An 18,079-nucleotide genomic window follows, 5' to 3' on the forward strand; every position below is an offset into this window, starting at 1 on the left:
TTTGCATCCTCCATTGTAAGAACACCCTTCCTCTGAGAGTGAAGAAAAGGAGGTGAAGGTCAGGCATCCATGCTTATGTGAAAGAACCACCCTCCAAAGAAAACCTCCTATTTAGAAAGGAAATGGGGATTATAAAGGTTACGTGTTTGGAGGAAGGAGACTAGGAAGAGTTAGATCAGTTTAAGGGGAAAGGAGAAAGTTCAGAATAGTTTCAGTGGAAAATGGAGACTGGAAGGGGATCTGGCCTATAGAGCCACACTGAGGGTATTCACCTGAAGTGGAGCTGAATCACTTAACTGGCTATTTTCTCGCTTGTTTTCCTAAATATTGCATGATTGTATCGATGCAGGACTACTGGTTTATAAAAACAAATGGAATGAAACCTGTTTTTAAAAGTTAGCAACATCTAGGCAAAAAATTATACCCAGAAGAAGCCTCATCCTTTGAAAGAAAAGGAAAAGTCCCCAGGAACAATAATCGTCATGAGGTTAAAGACAGTGTAACATTCACCCATATTTAAGTCATGACCGTATCTCTCTCATCCTTTAGCTCTGTTTTCCTAAGGCTGCACATTGCTGAAAATACCTAGGCCTTGTCTTCCAAGCTCTGATGGAGTCCCTGACCCCTGTGCAGACTTACTTGACAACATACCCTCTAACGTGTCTGACTTTCTTCTCTGTCGCCTCCTGTTCCCTCTCCTTTGGGGTTTCCCATTTCCCCCAATGAAACAGTTTTCACTACAGCCTACATAGTCTGGGCCTAGGGAAGCTCAACTGCAGACAGCAAAACATGCAAGGGGTTGGTGGGTGGGAGAGTGGAGAGGGGGAATCTGAGCAGCCGACTCCCTCAGATACTGTCTAGTTAACTGGTTAAGGATGGGTGAAGATTCATGAGATAATTGACACTCGAGTGGGCAAGAAGCTGCTGCAGTTGTCATCAGCATTGCACCTCGAAATTGACAAAAAACCCTCACTAGGGTGTTCGTGTTTGTGTTATTCTGTGACAACACCATGGGTGACTGGTAATGTGCACTTAATAAAAGAGGATGACATGTGAAATTCATATTGTCATTACGCTGATTAAAAGAATGACTACTGGGTGGGAAGAATTTCTGCTCCTCCTGGATATTGTTAATTGACAGCTTAGGAAAAATTGTGGTGATAAAAGTTAATTTGCTTTACCAGGTTTCTCTGTATTGTACAATACCTGTCTTTTTTAAAGGCCATTGCCAGCTATCTTGGTAGAACAAATGAAAGGACTCTGCAATAGTAACTCAGACTTCCTATTTCCCAGCAAAGTCTTAAGTGAACAGAAGACACTAGAAGAAATAACATTCAAACAGTTCGAACAGCTCTCAGAGTGAAATGGCCATCGCTGGCTTCAAGCGTGGTGTTTTTCAAAGTATGATGCATGTACAACTTGTACTAGAATCCTAGTGATGCTTTTGAACATGCATGTGATCTTGGGATCAATTCAACATTCACTGACTCCGAGTCAATGGGCAGGGGACCCGGGACTCTTCATTTTTAGTCAGCTCATGGGGTATAATTTTTCATAATATTGAGGTTAGAGTCATTTATATTTCTTGCATTCCTACCAACTTGAGCTTTATTTGGGTTAACAAGTATCCTTTTTAAAATAAGCAAATCAATGTGTTTTTATTCATTCATATATCAACGTTAAATTTGAACTAATGAGAGCTGAGTTGCTCTAAAGCAGTGGCTATCAACTGCATTCAGAATATGCAGAACCCAACATATGTTTGATTCAAATTCTGTGTTTAAAATATCTTAAAGCTGCAATTTAGCAACATAAATTTTCAAATGTGTTACTTTCAAAATTTTTACCCATTAGAGACCACCAACTTAAGCTATGTTGCCACTTCAACTAGATTTTGTGCTGACTTCTAATAGATTCCTACTAGCCTTCTGCGTATATTTAACTTGGAAGAAAGTCACAGATGACAGATGTTTAAATTTTTCTCTCAGCCTTTTTGGAAGTAAGTATTTCTGCATATACAAAACTGAATTCACCTGAGTTCCAAACAGTGGCTCTTGCTCACCAAGTTCAATCATGTATCAGAGTGGACCAGGTATAGCCAGTCTCTGCTCCCAGAACAGGAAATGTTGCAATAACTGAACACAAAATACATTCTATCACAATGATGTCAGAGTTTCAGAGTTTTAGCCTTTAAAAATGGGACACGTTTTGCTGTATCGTTTATAATTATTAAATGGTATCATAATATTTCAGGTGAAGTTAATAAAATTACTCCTTTAACCAGAAATGGATTACAGGTTAAAGAAAGAGAAAACAAAAAGGAATATACTAATTGAATGAGGAGACCCAGGAAGCACAAGAATAATTGAAACACTATGTGATTAGCAATGAGTTCCTCAGTCATCAGGATAACTTTGGTGACAGTATGAATTCAAAGTCTTGCAGTGAAAATTCTCATGAAAAGTATCCAGGAGAAAATAGAACACAAGAATAGTTATGAGGCATTTGGCTTCACCTTTGTAAGGCAATCTGTGCTTCCCAAGAGTTCCCTGTATTTAATTTAATTCAGTGAAATGTTACCACCTTCTCCTACAGCCCTTCCCAACTCACATGCCATATTTAAAGCAAACATAGTAAGTATAAAATAAGAATTTCAATTTCTTTCAGCATAAGAATTATACAGCTCTATATAAATAATCTATGCTAGCAAAATTTAGATCCAAAGATTAAAATGCACTATAAAGTGCACTATAAATCCATTTTAAAAATTTAGAAATGCACTGTAATATCATTCAATGGAGTCCATTCAATATAAGTAAGAGGGACAGATTACATTGGTTATAGGGACACACTGCCACAAATGCTGTCAGTATCTTTGTCTGATGATGAGAAGGAGTATTTAACAGTTTTGATCAATGAGTTTGTGACCATTTCAAATTTAATTCACCAGAACAAGAAGGACTGTGGTGGTCATTTCACCTTTATTTTTTGAAGAAAAGACTTGGGCTTAACTGGTGATGAAGAATCTTCTAATTACTGCCCTTGGTGAGTGAGAGGCCTCAGTTTCCCTCTTCATGGGCCTCTCCAGAGGCTTGCTTGAGTATCTCCTCTGTGGGGGTTGTCCTCCCTGAAAATTAATGAAACAAGGGGGAAAAGCAGTGAATCAAATATGAAATTGCTAAGAACAGGAGTGCTGGAGGCTAACACAATGTGTAGTCTCTGGAAATATTGAGACCTAAGGGATTCCCAAAATAATCTGTTAGAAAAACTGTGCATATCAAAGTAGTCCATAAGAACACAATGCAGTAACCCACTAGGAGAGAGGAGGGAGTGTCCCACTCCCAAGGAAATTCTGTAGACAGCACAGATGGGAAAAAAAGGGCCATAGAGATGGAGCTCAGATCCATCTGTGGCCACAACAGAAAGATTGTCCTGTCTTCCCTGGAAATGAAGTGATTGAAGACTATGCTTTCAGGGGAGGGGAGACTACAAGTACCAGTACACCACAATCCAAAAAATGTTGAGGGCTTTTACACATACTAGGAATATACTTGGGAGGATCTCAGTTTGAGAATAATGTTAATTCCATTTACCTCTCACTTTCCATTATAGAGTTTTTATTGCTCATGCCATGCTAAAGTGTATAAGGCATCCAGTTTATATCCAGTGATGTGCTAATACATGCTTAACATCAGACTCTCTTAGGAGGCAGGTTACACACACACATACACACACTATCTGATTTGTAACATTTGTCCTTTCCCACAGTGGAAATATTTTCATTGTGGCTAATTTCAAGCTGCCAATGTGCTGCTCCACATAGAACTGGAGAGAGACATGTGCAGAATGAGCTTCAGCACACTGGTGCTTATCATACATGCTTAATAAATACCATCTTTTGCTCCCTTCTGGGTTTCAGCCATCTCATCTTGCCTAACATCTTAGGAAGACATCAGGAAACTATTCCTTAAGTCTCTTAGATTTTGAGAACTATATGATCTCTAGAGCAACTATTTAACTCTGATGTTGTAGCACTAGAGCAGTCGTAGGTAAAACATAAATGGACTGGTATCACTGTTTTCCAGTAAGACTTTATTTACACAAAACAGGTGACTGGCTGTAGTTTTCTTATCTGTGATGGAAAGTAAGCAGATGCCCTGGAAGCAGAGCTTGAAGCAAGGATTGGGGTACACATGATGTGTTGAAGCAGGACTCTCAGGAGAAACCTTTAAGGAACTGAAGGGAAAAAATAAGGAAAGATAAGAGGTTGAGCAAGGATATGGCTACAGGGAAAAAGGTTAAACTTGGCCTGATATCATGGAGGAATTCTGGAGTTTAGAGCACTCTCCAGAACTGTTCTACCTTGAGACAATGAGGCTGGGCTTTTGTGTCCCAATGTCAGTCAGTTGTTGACAAGGTTCCAGAACAATGACTGTGGAACAACCTCCAAAGTGTCTCCATCTCTGGACAAGGTATTTCAAACAAGGGCAATGGCTTGGAGAAGGTTCCAGTTAGCTGCTAGCTGCAATAGTAACAGATGAATGCACCAGTTGGTAGAGAGAAACTAGTTTGGTTTCAGAAGTGTCTACTATAGCATAGGTTCTTAAACTGTGCATGAAAATAACCTGTAAACAATCTCTAATAGGGCTTTGCCTCTAGAGTTTCTGTTTCAGTAGGTCTAGGATAAGACCCAAGAATTTGCATTTCTAATTTCCCAGGTAATGTTAATGTTGATGGTCCTGGAACCACAATTTAAGAACCACGAGTTACAATGATAATCCTTGAGTGTAGAAAATTAAAACCTTGAATGATACAACAGTGTTATTGCTTGGTCTTGCAATCTGAAGAATGGGAAGGAAGTATTGGTGAAAGAAAGAGTTTCACAAATGGTTTTTCTTCTCTTTGGCTCTGATTTCCTTTTATTTAATACATCTAGCTTTTATCAAGATGCATTTGTAGAATAATGTATAGATCTAGTAAAACAATGCACAATATTCTGTAAATAAATTTTTAAAACTTAATGGTTTTTTAATTTACTACTATCCTACTTCAGCCCCCCAACATCTATATTCTGTGAGTCATCCCACCATACCTTCATGGTGATCTATTATCAAGAAGTGTAACTTTTAACCATGAAATTGTATTTATCATTCAATTTGTATGATGCAACAGAAAAAAAGCAAACTACCACCTCATCCCCAAGGGTTGAGCTGGCAGGTGGAAACTTGAAGGACAACTGCTCTTGCCACACCTCAGTGCAGGTGGAAACAGAGCTGTTTGTGAAAGTGAGCAAATTCAGCATCAGAATTGCAAAACTTCAAGAGGAACACAGGTCCCTGTGCTGCTAGTTGGGCTATTTAGTTCTGTCACCTTGAATTTGCTTTCCTCCTGTGAGTTCACTGTTGGCAACTTCCCAAGGTCATTAGCTCCTTTTTAGAAAAAGACAAAGATAACAGTACTTCTGACAGTCTCCAATTTACAAACAAATTGGGCGTTCCACCTTTGCATCTTTATTTTCCATTTTAAGGATGTACATGGCTGGGTTTGGCTCACAGAACAGAACTACCGGATCTGAGAGCTGGAAGAGTTGTTAGAAAACCATAGGATAGGTGTGATATTTTGACACACCAGAATGCCACTTCAGTTTGAAGTGTGACCAAATAATTTGTTCCTAATAACAAACAGCAACATTTGCAAATAATTAACTTTCTAAGATGACAGAGTGGGCTTGAGTTGTTTTCATAATGTCAATGTCATGCTCTTACATTCTAAAGTTTTCTTGAGCATGTCAGAAGATCATGATATTAAACTCATATTTTTAGGATTGTGCATCTGCCTGCTGTTCTGTATGCATTATTTTACTAGGAAATATCACTGGGCATGTGGGTGGAGAATTACCAGTTTGACCAGCACAATCCAATGAAAATATCATGAGAGCCAGAAAGTTAAATCACACATGGAATTTTAATGTTTCAAGTAGTTACACTAAAGGAAATGAAAAGAAACAGGTAAAATCAATTTTATTAATACTTTCATTTGACCCAATATGTCCAAAATACTATCATTTCAATACAATCAATATTAAAAAAAGAGGTATCTTACATTTTTTTTTCACACTAAGGTTTTGGAAATCTGGTGTGTACAGCAATCTTAAATTTGGACTGACCACATTTCAAGTGCCCAGTAGCCCTATGATGCTAGGAGTGATCATATTGAACATCTCAGGTTTAGATTGATCCCTTTAATTTATGACAAATAGCAGAACCCCAATGCCCAAAGTGACTTCATAAAGTCACATCTCATTAGGGAAGAAAAGGAGATTCATGCCTACTGGGTCCCACACTAAAAAGTCACAGTACCCCAATTACCAAGAAGTCATTGTTTTAAGAACTTCCCTCCAGGAAGAAAAAGCTAAAAACAAGAATAGATGGAGTCAGACTCAGGGAAATAGAGTGCCATGGTAAAAAGTATAGATTTGGGGACCAGAGTGCAAGTGAATCTCAACCTCATTTTTCTATGCACTAACTTTGTAGTCAAGTTACCTTCTCAATGGTTTGGTTTTCTTATGTGTGAAATGGGATGTTACTAATACTACCTTCTTCTTAAATGTGTGACCCCCCCACACACACACACACATCGTATCACATATACAAATAGACATACAGAAAACTCATAAAAGTACCTGAGACATAGAAACTACTGTGGAGTAATATATCCCCATTGGTGCAAAATACAAAACCCTCAAATGATTGGTGGTTCTAGGAGGTTAAATGATTGGTGGTCTCGAGTGGTGTGACGCGCTGAGTGACGTGCTGATTGGATAGGTACTCAATAAAAGAAGCAGCAGCTTCCGCCTGCTCTTACCTGGCTCCCGGTGTCTGGGTGGTTATTGACACTGTGCCCTTCCCCCGCATTACATGAGCCCCCGTGGGATACAACAAACTACCATGTGGTTGTGAGCTGTGCAAAGCTTAATTTTTTACAAATCTTTTGAGACACAATTTTAGATGAATATAAAGTAAACCTAAGTTCATGTGCTTCTGACAATTCTACACTTTTTCAGAAGGAAAGGGCCTATGGTGTAACTACAATGTACTTATTAAACTTTAGAGCCTTTTTAATTAAAAAATAGGGAGAAATTAGTTCCTGATTGATTTTTATTTAGCCAAAAATCTAACTACAACCCTTCCCATGTTCCCAATAATTGGTTAATTAAGGTGTTACTGTATTGTTTTTGCAGAGTTTTCTTCTGGAACTCTAAAAGGAATGCAAATGTATTTAGCTATTCTTTTCAAAAGAAAGAAAGCATACATAATTATCTGAAGTCTAACTGAATGCACAAAAATCATGACTGCCCGGATTCAATATGAATCAAAACCATCTATTCACTGCCAACTCAGTGCAAAATACAACCCATCACTGAAAGTTCCTCCAAAGACTTGTCATGTATAGCTAAGAATAGTTTGTGAGGGTGTTTCCCCCCACCCAACTTAGGTGAACCAAAGTCAGAGTAATTTTGTTTATTGCAAGAAAACCAGAAAATTGTTCTGTAAAATATGTCCTAAAAACAGTATCATCTGATTACCAAAGAAGGTCACTTTATCCTACTTTCTAAGGGTTTTTAGTAGCTGATGTTATTTGGGGAATTTATCAGGTGAATTTATTGTGGGTAAGTTGTGAAATGGGGTCATAACCCCATACTTTATTTTACACACTTTCCGACATTGAACCAAACTACAGAAATATGCAATTTCATCCCAGCTGGTGACATTTGTTCTTGGAATCCAGAAAATTTTTATGTGCTAGAAGTTGGATTATTTCTCAGGAACTATAGAATTTTAGATTTATACACAGTGCCTGAGTAGGGTAAAGCCATTTTAACATATTAGTATTGTTATCCTTTGAATTCCAAAGATCACCTATTGACTGAGAGTTCTCTCAGGAATGGGAATACTTGGGATGATTTGTGGAGGCCTGGTAGTATTTTTCCATAGCACATAACTGTCAAACTATACCTTGGGGTTAAAATTAGGCCTCTGGTCTGATTCCCATTGCTCACTGGGACTATTTCTTTGTCTTCAATGACCTATGATTTCCTGCACAAAAATAATAGTAATAAAGTAAGCTATGACTGGTTGCTATATGCCAGTTTTTTTCCCTGTTGATGAAATTTGAACATATTTCACTAAGCCGCTATTTTATCTTTTTCTGCCCCCTCAGTGCAGTACTCTTTTCCTTCTTGATTCCAGCCCACTCACAATTCACCTTGACCTAGGCCTTAGCAACTTTAGTTACATCCATGTTCAAGGGAATCTTTAGCAGTAAGCATCATTGTAAGGCATTTGTTGATGTCAACATTTTGAAGCCCAGCTGGAAATCTTAGTATTCACTCTTCACCAATAACTTGCAGAAGATTTGGAAAATCAATAGCTTATTTTCTTTCCAACTCATTTGACGCAAAACGACACAAATCAGAAACAATTTCACTAATGTCAGCAATTCAGGAATAGGTACATTACGTACATTTCAGACCCATGTGTACAGTCTGTGCCAAAAAAAAAAAAAAAATCATGCTCAGTAAGCCTTTTTTCCTTTCCTTTTTTTTTTTTTTTTTTTTTTAATAACTAACATTACACAAGAAAGACTACTACATCCAGTGTTCAGAAGTGGCTACTATTTCCATTTCATTGCTTCCTGTGTGACTTGGAAAATCCTGGACTCCTTATTCTCTTGTAAATCAGGCTTCAAACTCCAGTGGGGAGGACATTTCATCTTCCCAGCTGACCCTTCCTTAGTGACACAGTTCCATTTCCACCTCATGTCCAAGTGGAGGGGCCATGAGTCACAGGGCCATAGTCCTGATCACTGCAGGACATTGGACATTCTAATCTAATCACACCCTCTTTCTCAAACTTGAATCCTGAATGGAGATTTACAGAATGGAGAGAGAAGCTAAGTCACTTTAGAAATCGAATGAATTCCGATTATTTCAAAGAGGGTTTACAAAGTATTAGATATCACTCCATGTGTTTTATATGAATTACATCATTTAGTTCTCACATCCACTCTACTATAGTATCTATCTACGGGATACTTATATAGACTTGTCTTAAATTGGATTTCTCCAAAAGCAGAACTCATGACAGAAATTGGAAATAAGCAGTTTCTTTGAGAGGTGATCCCAGGAGGCAAGAGATGTGTGTGGTGAAATAGAGAAAGTAGAAAAGCTAATAAAAGTTATGTTAATGATTGAGCTATTGCTTTTACAACATTCAGTGTGAATTGTAACTTCCCAAGAATCCTAAGTCATGGGAAAAACTATTCACATGCTGCATGTGAGTAGACTGATGTTTTATGCTTTTCTTTTTATTATAGTGTTTTGTGGACCTCAAGAGAGGATGACTTTTATATTTAGGGCAACATGACATGGTGTGAAAGTGGCGTTGAGGAAAACAGAAGCTGAGAAACAAGACACATAAGTTTTGAGAACTTGTAGAATTCATGAGTGAAGTTGGAGACTTCACAGGATATCAAATGGGAGGTTAGGCTAAGAATGTGGAATGGGAAGTTGCCCTAGTTTTTTCAAAATTTTCAAGATCTGGTATCCCCTAGACAATATCTAATGTAAATCAAGGCAAATAAACAAAGACACATTGCCTACCTTTACTAAATTTTCATTATTCACATTTATTCAAATTTGGAGCTGTAACAAAGAATAACTTCTGGACTTGGATTGATTGTCAATAAAACAAACTCCACCTTCAAGACCAACATTAGCTATAAGTTCATCCTAAATATTAAACAGCAACTGGCTCCTCTCTAATTTATATTTTCTTTCCTTTGATGGCACTTAGTAATATATAGCTTAGTCAAGAATTTGAGATCCTCCATATAGGAAACCTGAAATACAAAATTCATATTCTACTTTATTTTTAGGTCACAGTTTACAAGATGAATCCCAGGAAGGACAAAAACTGACATCATTTTCTTTCCTCAGGAGAAAGAAAAAAACTGTGGGTGGGAGAGTATTTATTAAACACACAGGCTGAATAGGTTCTGACTATATCATAACTTTTTCCAACAGCATCTTAAATCCAAGTTATTACTCTATGTTGTTTATCTGGTACTTTGTATTGCTTAACACTTGCTGCTGGCAGATTTAGGATAGAGTGTAAGTCTTGCTTTGTGCTTGAATCCTTGAATAACCTGAAGATAGATAATGGTAAAAGCAGAGTTTGTTCTGAGATGGTTTCAAAAAGTACAGCCTTGGCAATAGAAAATAAGGCATATATTTTAAGGATGGGATCATGTTCTTAAATCTGGTTAACCATAGAAATTGAGCATCATTTTCCTTGCAGTCAGAGAGTACACATGCATAGATCTAAAGATCTCATATCCCTTTAGAAAATGAAGATCAAGACTTGATAAAGTTGAGTCAATAAGCATGTATGGATTATCCACTTCATGTTACCATACTGACACAAAAATTGGGAAAACAGATGTCATCTGAGTTGTCTCCATCTCTTCAGAGCCAGATAAATTTGCTCAGGTTCCCAATCTATCCTCCCTGGAAAATTTTCCTTCTCTCAAGACACCTGAGGAGTCTAGGTATTTGGCATTCTCCGTATACCCTCTCTGAGCTCTTACATCCACCAAACAACCACATTCCAGATGCCATAAAAGCAGGGACTCCACATCACATTGGTTCAATCAGTGTTTTTCTGGACACCCTGTTTTGTTTTCCCTATTTTTGACTCTACTGATTTTTTAAACTTTGATGATTCTTTGCTTTTTTGTCAGCTCAGCATTAAATTCAAACATGTCATGTTTTTAAATACTTTTGATTATCTATTTTTGTTTTAGCAGAAAGGTCATTTAGAGTAGCCTGACATCATCCAACACATGGAAACCCAAGTCTTAAGACTTGTATATTTTTCCACTGATATCTTTCTAATGGATGTTTAATGTTCTGTCAGTCAGCATGCCAAAATATTCCTTTACATTTGGTGCTGCAACCAGCACGAACGAACTCTCGGGTCTGGCAAAGGGTGAAGGGGGATTGGAAAATAAGGATTCATAGACACAGATTTTGAAGATTAAGCTGAGGTCAGGTGGAGCTCTGCTCTCTGATGGAGATGCAGATCTAAAGAGTTAAACCAGCAATCTCTCTCTCCATATATATATATATATATATGGTTATATATATATGATATATATATATATGATATATATATATGGTTATATATATATATATATCAGGTTAAAGACTATGCAACAATTATTCTTTGTATTCAGGAAAGTTACAGAAACTAGGACATCTATGTTTCCTAGTTTCCACAGTTGCAATCCAGAGTTTCAAAGTGCAATGTTAGGAGTTTAGTGTAGCTCTCAAGAAAGTCCATTGTTAAAAGTTACTATAAGACAGGCAGGAACTGGAGAAGTGGAGCTGGTGAAACATTGTAGTTGTCTAGCATAAGAATTCCTTCCTTCCTGGGAGCTGTGCGCCTGAGATCAAGGTCAGAGCTGATAGGACTCTTGCACAGAGAGAGCTTCTTCATGCAGGGCATTGCCACAGCAGCTAAGCATCCTCTGCCCTTGCACAGAAACATTCCCAGACACCGAGCATGGCACAGCCCTGAGGTTATTAGAGACCCCCAACCTCAGTCACTGCTCTTCCATCCTCTGTCACCACTCTCCACAATTTTGGATTATAATTTTAGTGTTTTTTCACAATTTGTCCTTATATATGCTATTGTAAGACTTTTATTCTCATCGCAAGGTCACTGATGGTAAATCGCTTAATTTGATGGTCCAAAGAAAAGAATAAACACACAGACTTGACTTCTTGGAATACCATTTATTCCAATTTTCTATCATAACTTATCTAAGCCAAGTATAAGGGCTTCACATGTATTACCTCATTTAAATTTCATGTCACTACATATTAGGTATAAGTATCATTCTCCTCCTTTAATACATAGGAAATGCAAGCTCAAGAGGACTAGAATTTTCTCCAGGTCACTCATCTACAAAGGAAAAGGATTTGAACTTATGTTCACCTGAGTCCATTGACTACTTTTTTACTCACACTGCTTTTCTCAACCCAATCTACCCTACCTCCCACAAAAATCCTTAAACTGATGACCCATCTCTCCATCCTCCAGGATTTTCTGCTAATGACTCAGCCTAAAACAACCCTTTCACCTTTCCACTTCCTATTTAATTACTTGCTGTGGTTCCCTTAGTACTTCAGGTTGATTCAAAACTCACCACACGATTTGAAAAAGTTCAACTTCAAGTTTCACTCTTCCTTGAACTTGTTGGCCCATGTTTTCAGTCTTCAAGGATTTCTTTTCCCTACTATGCTTGTAAACAAAAAGTCGAGTAGTCATTTAGTGCGTAAAAATTTTACATGTTAGCTTGACTTATGACTAAATTTAAAACTACTATAAGGCATTAACAGTGGGTTGTTTTAATTTGTTTTTATTGTTTTTCTTCTCTTGGGAGGTATTAAATAAATGTTTATTAATTGAGCAAATTATTTTTTATTCTGCTAATCTTTTATGTTTGTTTTTCTGTTTGTTTTGTTTTGTATTGTTTGCAAATAGAAGTAAAGGAAAAAGAATAGAATTGTAATATTAAAGTTAGGAGAGAAAAGATGCCCAGATTAAGAGCTATTTCTGTCCCTGGATGTTTGTTCCAAGCACTGCCTTGGTCGATGCAGTACAGGCAACAGGTAATTCTTAAAGGTGATTAATTCCAGGTGGATCAAACCTTAATATCCTTTTGAGGATGATTCACTTCAATTTGCTGCATCATTACTTTCAGGAGGCAGCAAATGATACCAAATACTACACACTCTTGCACATTCTCTCCAACATCCCTCCCAAGTTGCAAACCATTTAAAAATAATTTGAGATAAAGTTCAGTCAGTTAGCTAGTTACTGCACTCTCTTGGGGTAGCATTAGCATTAATTAATGTTTGTGGGTTGCTTTGAAAATCATGAATGCTATGGAAGTGCTGACTATTAATTTAGTAAATGCACAAGCCATGAAGGCTGAAATTTAAAGGCAGTTGCACACTGATGAAATGTTTTAATATTTAAATGAACTAGCCTGAAGAAAGTCTCTGACATCCCATGTTTATAAATCAGGAGGGAAAGAAATCTGAAGTAAAGCATTTAAAATGGCTTAGAAGAGAATACTGAGGTGGAAGTGAATAGGAATGATTTTTGACTGTAAGTGGAGATAGCAACTTTCAAGTATAGTCAAAATCACGCTTGGGGATTTGCATAGCCATCAGTCGGGTGGTCCTCTCTCTGATGGTAATTTGGCAGTGATTCAGATGGTGAGACATGGATGAAGAATAGGAAGAAGAGGAAGTGAAAGAAGAAGATGAAAAAGAAAATTTAAAAAGAGGAAAAAGAAGAAGCAAAAGCAGAATAAGAAAAAGAAGAAGAACTCAGACAAAGATTAAAAATAAGGAGGGAATGGAACTACCATTTCTCCACTGCTAGTCATCCTGAAGAGATCCTCTCCAAATTTCCCCCTCCATTCCCCATTTACCTGTGGATTTGAGAGAACAGATCTTTTGCATTCACCAAAAGCATCCTATGCCCCTCCTACCCTTCATCCTCCACATCTACCAATACTCTTCACAAGGGCTGGCCTTGATATCTTCTACATGTCTCCTGTGTGATTTTTAACTAAGCCTTCAGAATTGTCCTTGATGTTCAACTTCTCCCAGTAGGGCAAATACATGAAGCCCTAATCCCTATATTTATGCTGCTCTGATGGCTGAGAGGTCTATGTTCTTCCCAATGATTATTTCCAGGATAGTGGATTTCTATGACTGTGAAGTAGGGTTGAATGATTCAACTTGTTCCCTGGATGGAACTTTCTAGAAGACTTTACTGTGGTCCTACTAGAAGGTAAGGAAATAAATTAAATAGAGCACGTAGTAAAGTGTGATGTTATAGAAAGTCTTTATAAAAGATAAGAATTTATCTCCCTCCCTCCTTCCTTTAGGACTTTCTTTCTGTTAATTTTTTTTAAAATTGAGAATGTCATATATTTACATTGCAGGATATTTGGAAAACTAAAAAATATTGAAAGATTAAAACACAGAAATTAAAATTATGTAAATGTTGTTAATATATATTAGTTATAGTTCATCTATTGAGGTATTTTCATGTCTCGCACTTAGTCATGGTTCCTGTCTTATATTTATGTATTTTTATAATATGTAATAATCTATAAATAATTTTTATTATATACTATAATTACTTAAATATTTATATATTATATAAATAAATGCTAAATTTGTAAGCATAAATATAAATTATAAAATGGAAACATACATATTCAAATTTTTAATATTTATATCATAAAATATTTTCCATTGATGTCTTTCCAAAGGATATGTAATATTCTGTCAGTTGGTCTGCCATAACCCCATTACACATGGGGTTACAGTTTAAGTGTTCTCACAAATATTTTTCTTATAAATAATGTTATGCTGGGTTAAACACTAAATAGTGAATGGGAAAACTTACAGTGAGATAAGAAGGTCTCAAAAAGAATGTGGCAGGAGGAAATGAGGATGGGAAACAGGCCATTTCCCTTATCTCCAATCATTGGAAAAGGAAGAGAGTGACCTTGGCTGTAAAGGAAACCAGTGTACTCATGACACATCTGAGGAAGTCCACTTGTGCTGTGGCATGCAACCTATCCTATATATCCCCCCCTGTTTAAAGGCATGGTGCAGCCTTCCATTGTCCCAGCATGCAGACACCAAGGAGTAAGTAATAAAAAGTCCAAAAACCTCTCTGTTGAGTCCTCCAAGGTCTTCCTTTGGGATTGGAAAACAGTATGCTGGGGCCTTCACGGTCCTGGGGTTGAACATATGAAAATAATTTTGGGAGGGGGTGCAAAATATTTTGTGATCATTTAAATGAGGCAAGGCCCATTTTCAACAGACATTCAAATTCTAACGATTTTTTATTATATTTTCTTTATAGAAATTGTCAAACGTGTCATTGGGGGGAAAATTATCCTAAGCAGTGTAATATTTGTGAGTTAATGGTGGGACACCTTTTATTCTATCCTTCTAATTTCTATATTTGAGGTTCACAAACTAAATAGGCAAAAGATAGATTAATAGAGAAAATTTTATGTGCATAGGGGCTTCTCAGAAAAGAAGTGAAAACTCAAAGGTGTAGTTAGTCTTAGGACTTATGTGCTATTTTATCAGGGGTGATAAATTACAGAGAAGCAACTAGACAAGAGAAAAGGGATTTTAAGTTTCTAGGGATGATAAATTGAGGAAAAGAAAATACGTGGTGGAAATTAATGCTAGATAAGGGTTATTTAGTGGTGTTTGTTTATGCAGGCCCATTTTAGTGCCATCTCCTGTCATCTCCTCTGATGAGTATCTCTGGAGTCATCCTTATCTTCTTGGTACTAGAGAGGAAGACACCTTTACAAATGGAAATTTATGCCTTGCTGATAGGCAGCTAGAGAGAAGGCAGAGAGCTCTTTCTGAATCTTCTTTTTGTCAATTGTCTTCAACTCAAAATAATTTGTATGCAAAAGTAGTACATTTTGGGGTGACATTCTGATCCTCTTCATGAGAATGATAATTATCACATTTCAACAGAATTTGGATTCTGGTCAGAGATTTCAAAGCTTATTTAAAGAGCCAAATAAAAATGAGATAAATTGTTTCTGCAGCATTTGTTAAATGTCCAAAAATGTCAGGTGCTGACAATATCAAGATGGTGCTAGAGAAGTCCAGATGAATGCAACAGGGTCCCTCTCTGCAAAAGTCTCCTCCCTCCATTGGCCTGTGTGGCAGATTGATTGCACATAGGAGCACCATTCTTCCTGTCCCTGTATTCACAGCACGTATAGTATGACTTTGAGGCATTTTCTGTTTCCCCACCCTAGAGTCTAATGGCGGTGTAATTTGCTTTTGTCAATGGAATTCAGCAGAAATGACAATGTTCTATTTCTAGCCTGGGCCTCTGGGATCTTGAGCACCTCGTAAACCCTGGGAACCCAGCTATTGATGTATGAACAAGCTTGGGCTAATCTGTTAAAGGACAACAGACCATATAGAGACAAACTTGAACATCCAGGCCCTAGCCAAGCTGACAGTTAATTACAAACACATGCCATCTAAGGCCTGAAGAACTGTCCAACTAAATCCAGGATCCTGACCTAAGTTAAAGTTGTTTGAGATGGTCTGTAGCATAGGAGTTACTAATTAATGCAGTCTATAAATCAGTTGAAGCAATGTCCTTTGCTTCATAATAGAGTAAGAGGCAAGGAACTAAAAGCAGTACTATGTCTTTCTGCCTATGCTACCTTTTTGTTGGGGGGCTGTTACCCAGGGTGTGAACTCAGGGGCACTCGACCACTGAGCCACATCCCCAGCCCTATATTTTGTATTTTTATTTAAAGACAGGGTCTCACTGAGTTTCTTAGTATCTGCTTTTGCTGAGGTTGGCTTTGAACTTGAAATTCTCCTACTTCAGCCTCCTGAACCACTGGGATTACAGGCTTGTGCCACTGCGCCCCTGGCTATGCTACTTTTGATCTTGTTGACACTATAGTTTAAGATAAGGGGTGTTGAGATGTCCTTAAAAGAGAACTTTTTAAAAAGGATCGAAAGCATAATGATAGAGTCCAGTGTTGTGTTTTTTTTCTTCTTAAATAGTCTTAACCCCCTATATGTACCTTCCCCAGACTACTATGCAAAATATCTCAAGTGGAGGTAATTGTTGTTCAATGGAGCTACAAATTCTCTTGTTTGGGGGATTAGGTAATGGGTGGTTATTGATGCTGCCAGAGAAGTAATTGCATACACATTCTGGCCATGAAAAGCAATCTGACTGAGCCTGGTGTATCCAAGTTAACAAGGTTAACTAAACAGCTCTTTTTATGCTTCAAACAGTATCTTTGAATTTGCAAGTTCAACTCAGTTAAGTCAGCATCCTCATGGTCTCTGAACTTCCCCTCCTTGGTAATCACACAAGTAAAAGTCTGACTTTCCCAAAATTCTGTGTTCACATCAAAACAACAGTCTGTTGGACCTTTCTCCCAAACTTGTGCTTTCTACTCTATTGTGCATCTTCAATGTCAATGTACGTAGGAATCACCTGGAGATCTTGCTGAAATTCCAATTATGATTCAGTAGGTCTGGGGTGGGGACCAAGAATTTGCATGTCTAATAAATTCCCAGGTGCAGCTGTCGCTGCTTCTCCAAGATAGTACTTTGGATATTAAATGACTACATGACACATAAATTTATCTCCATTAACCAAAACCTGGCTAATGGATAACCTTTCTGAGTTAGATTACAATTAAGACCTTCCTGCTCTCATTTATTCATAGGCAGGTGTGCAAATCATAGCCTCTGCCTTCAGGGAGGACAGAAAGGATCAGACTGACTTTGATGAGTACTCCAATGAAAGTACATTCTCAGCTACTTATCTTTTCCTTAAGTACTCACTTGCCAGAGGCCACTCATAGAGTGTTGAATGGTGATTTGAGACATGAGCTCCAAACACCTTCTACTTGTCTCGTCCTTTTTTCATCCCTGCCCATCCTATGACTATGACTACCTCTTATTTCTTTGTTCCTGCCTTGCATACCACATCCAAATTAAAATACTAGTGGCTAATTTTCCCAAATCTCCCAACTCCTATGTAATTTTTTAGGCTCCAGGAGCTCCTACCCATAATACTACATTTAATGGCAGCCCTGCTAGAATATGCTGGATTTCTAATACCTGCTTCTCCTTAAGATAAGCTTTTCATTTTAAAGCACAGGCCATAACTTTCTACTTCACTGTGTATTCCGTAGGGTAGAACCTCAGTACTCCAGATGGGATCCATGGACCAGCAGTATCAACATCACATGGAGGCTAATAAGAAATGCAGACTCTCCAGCTCCACCCCAATCTACTGAATGAGAATTGGCATTTTAGCAAAATTCCTAGGCAATTTTGTTTAAAATCTAAGACACATTAATGTAGAAATTTTAAAACATCCAACCATAAGTACATGTGCATTTC

This window comes from Sciurus carolinensis, chromosome 2, assembly GCF_902686445.1.
Source record: "Sciurus carolinensis chromosome 2, mSciCar1.2, whole genome shotgun sequence".
Lineage (NCBI taxonomy): Eukaryota > Metazoa > Chordata > Mammalia > Rodentia > Sciuridae > Sciurus > Sciurus carolinensis.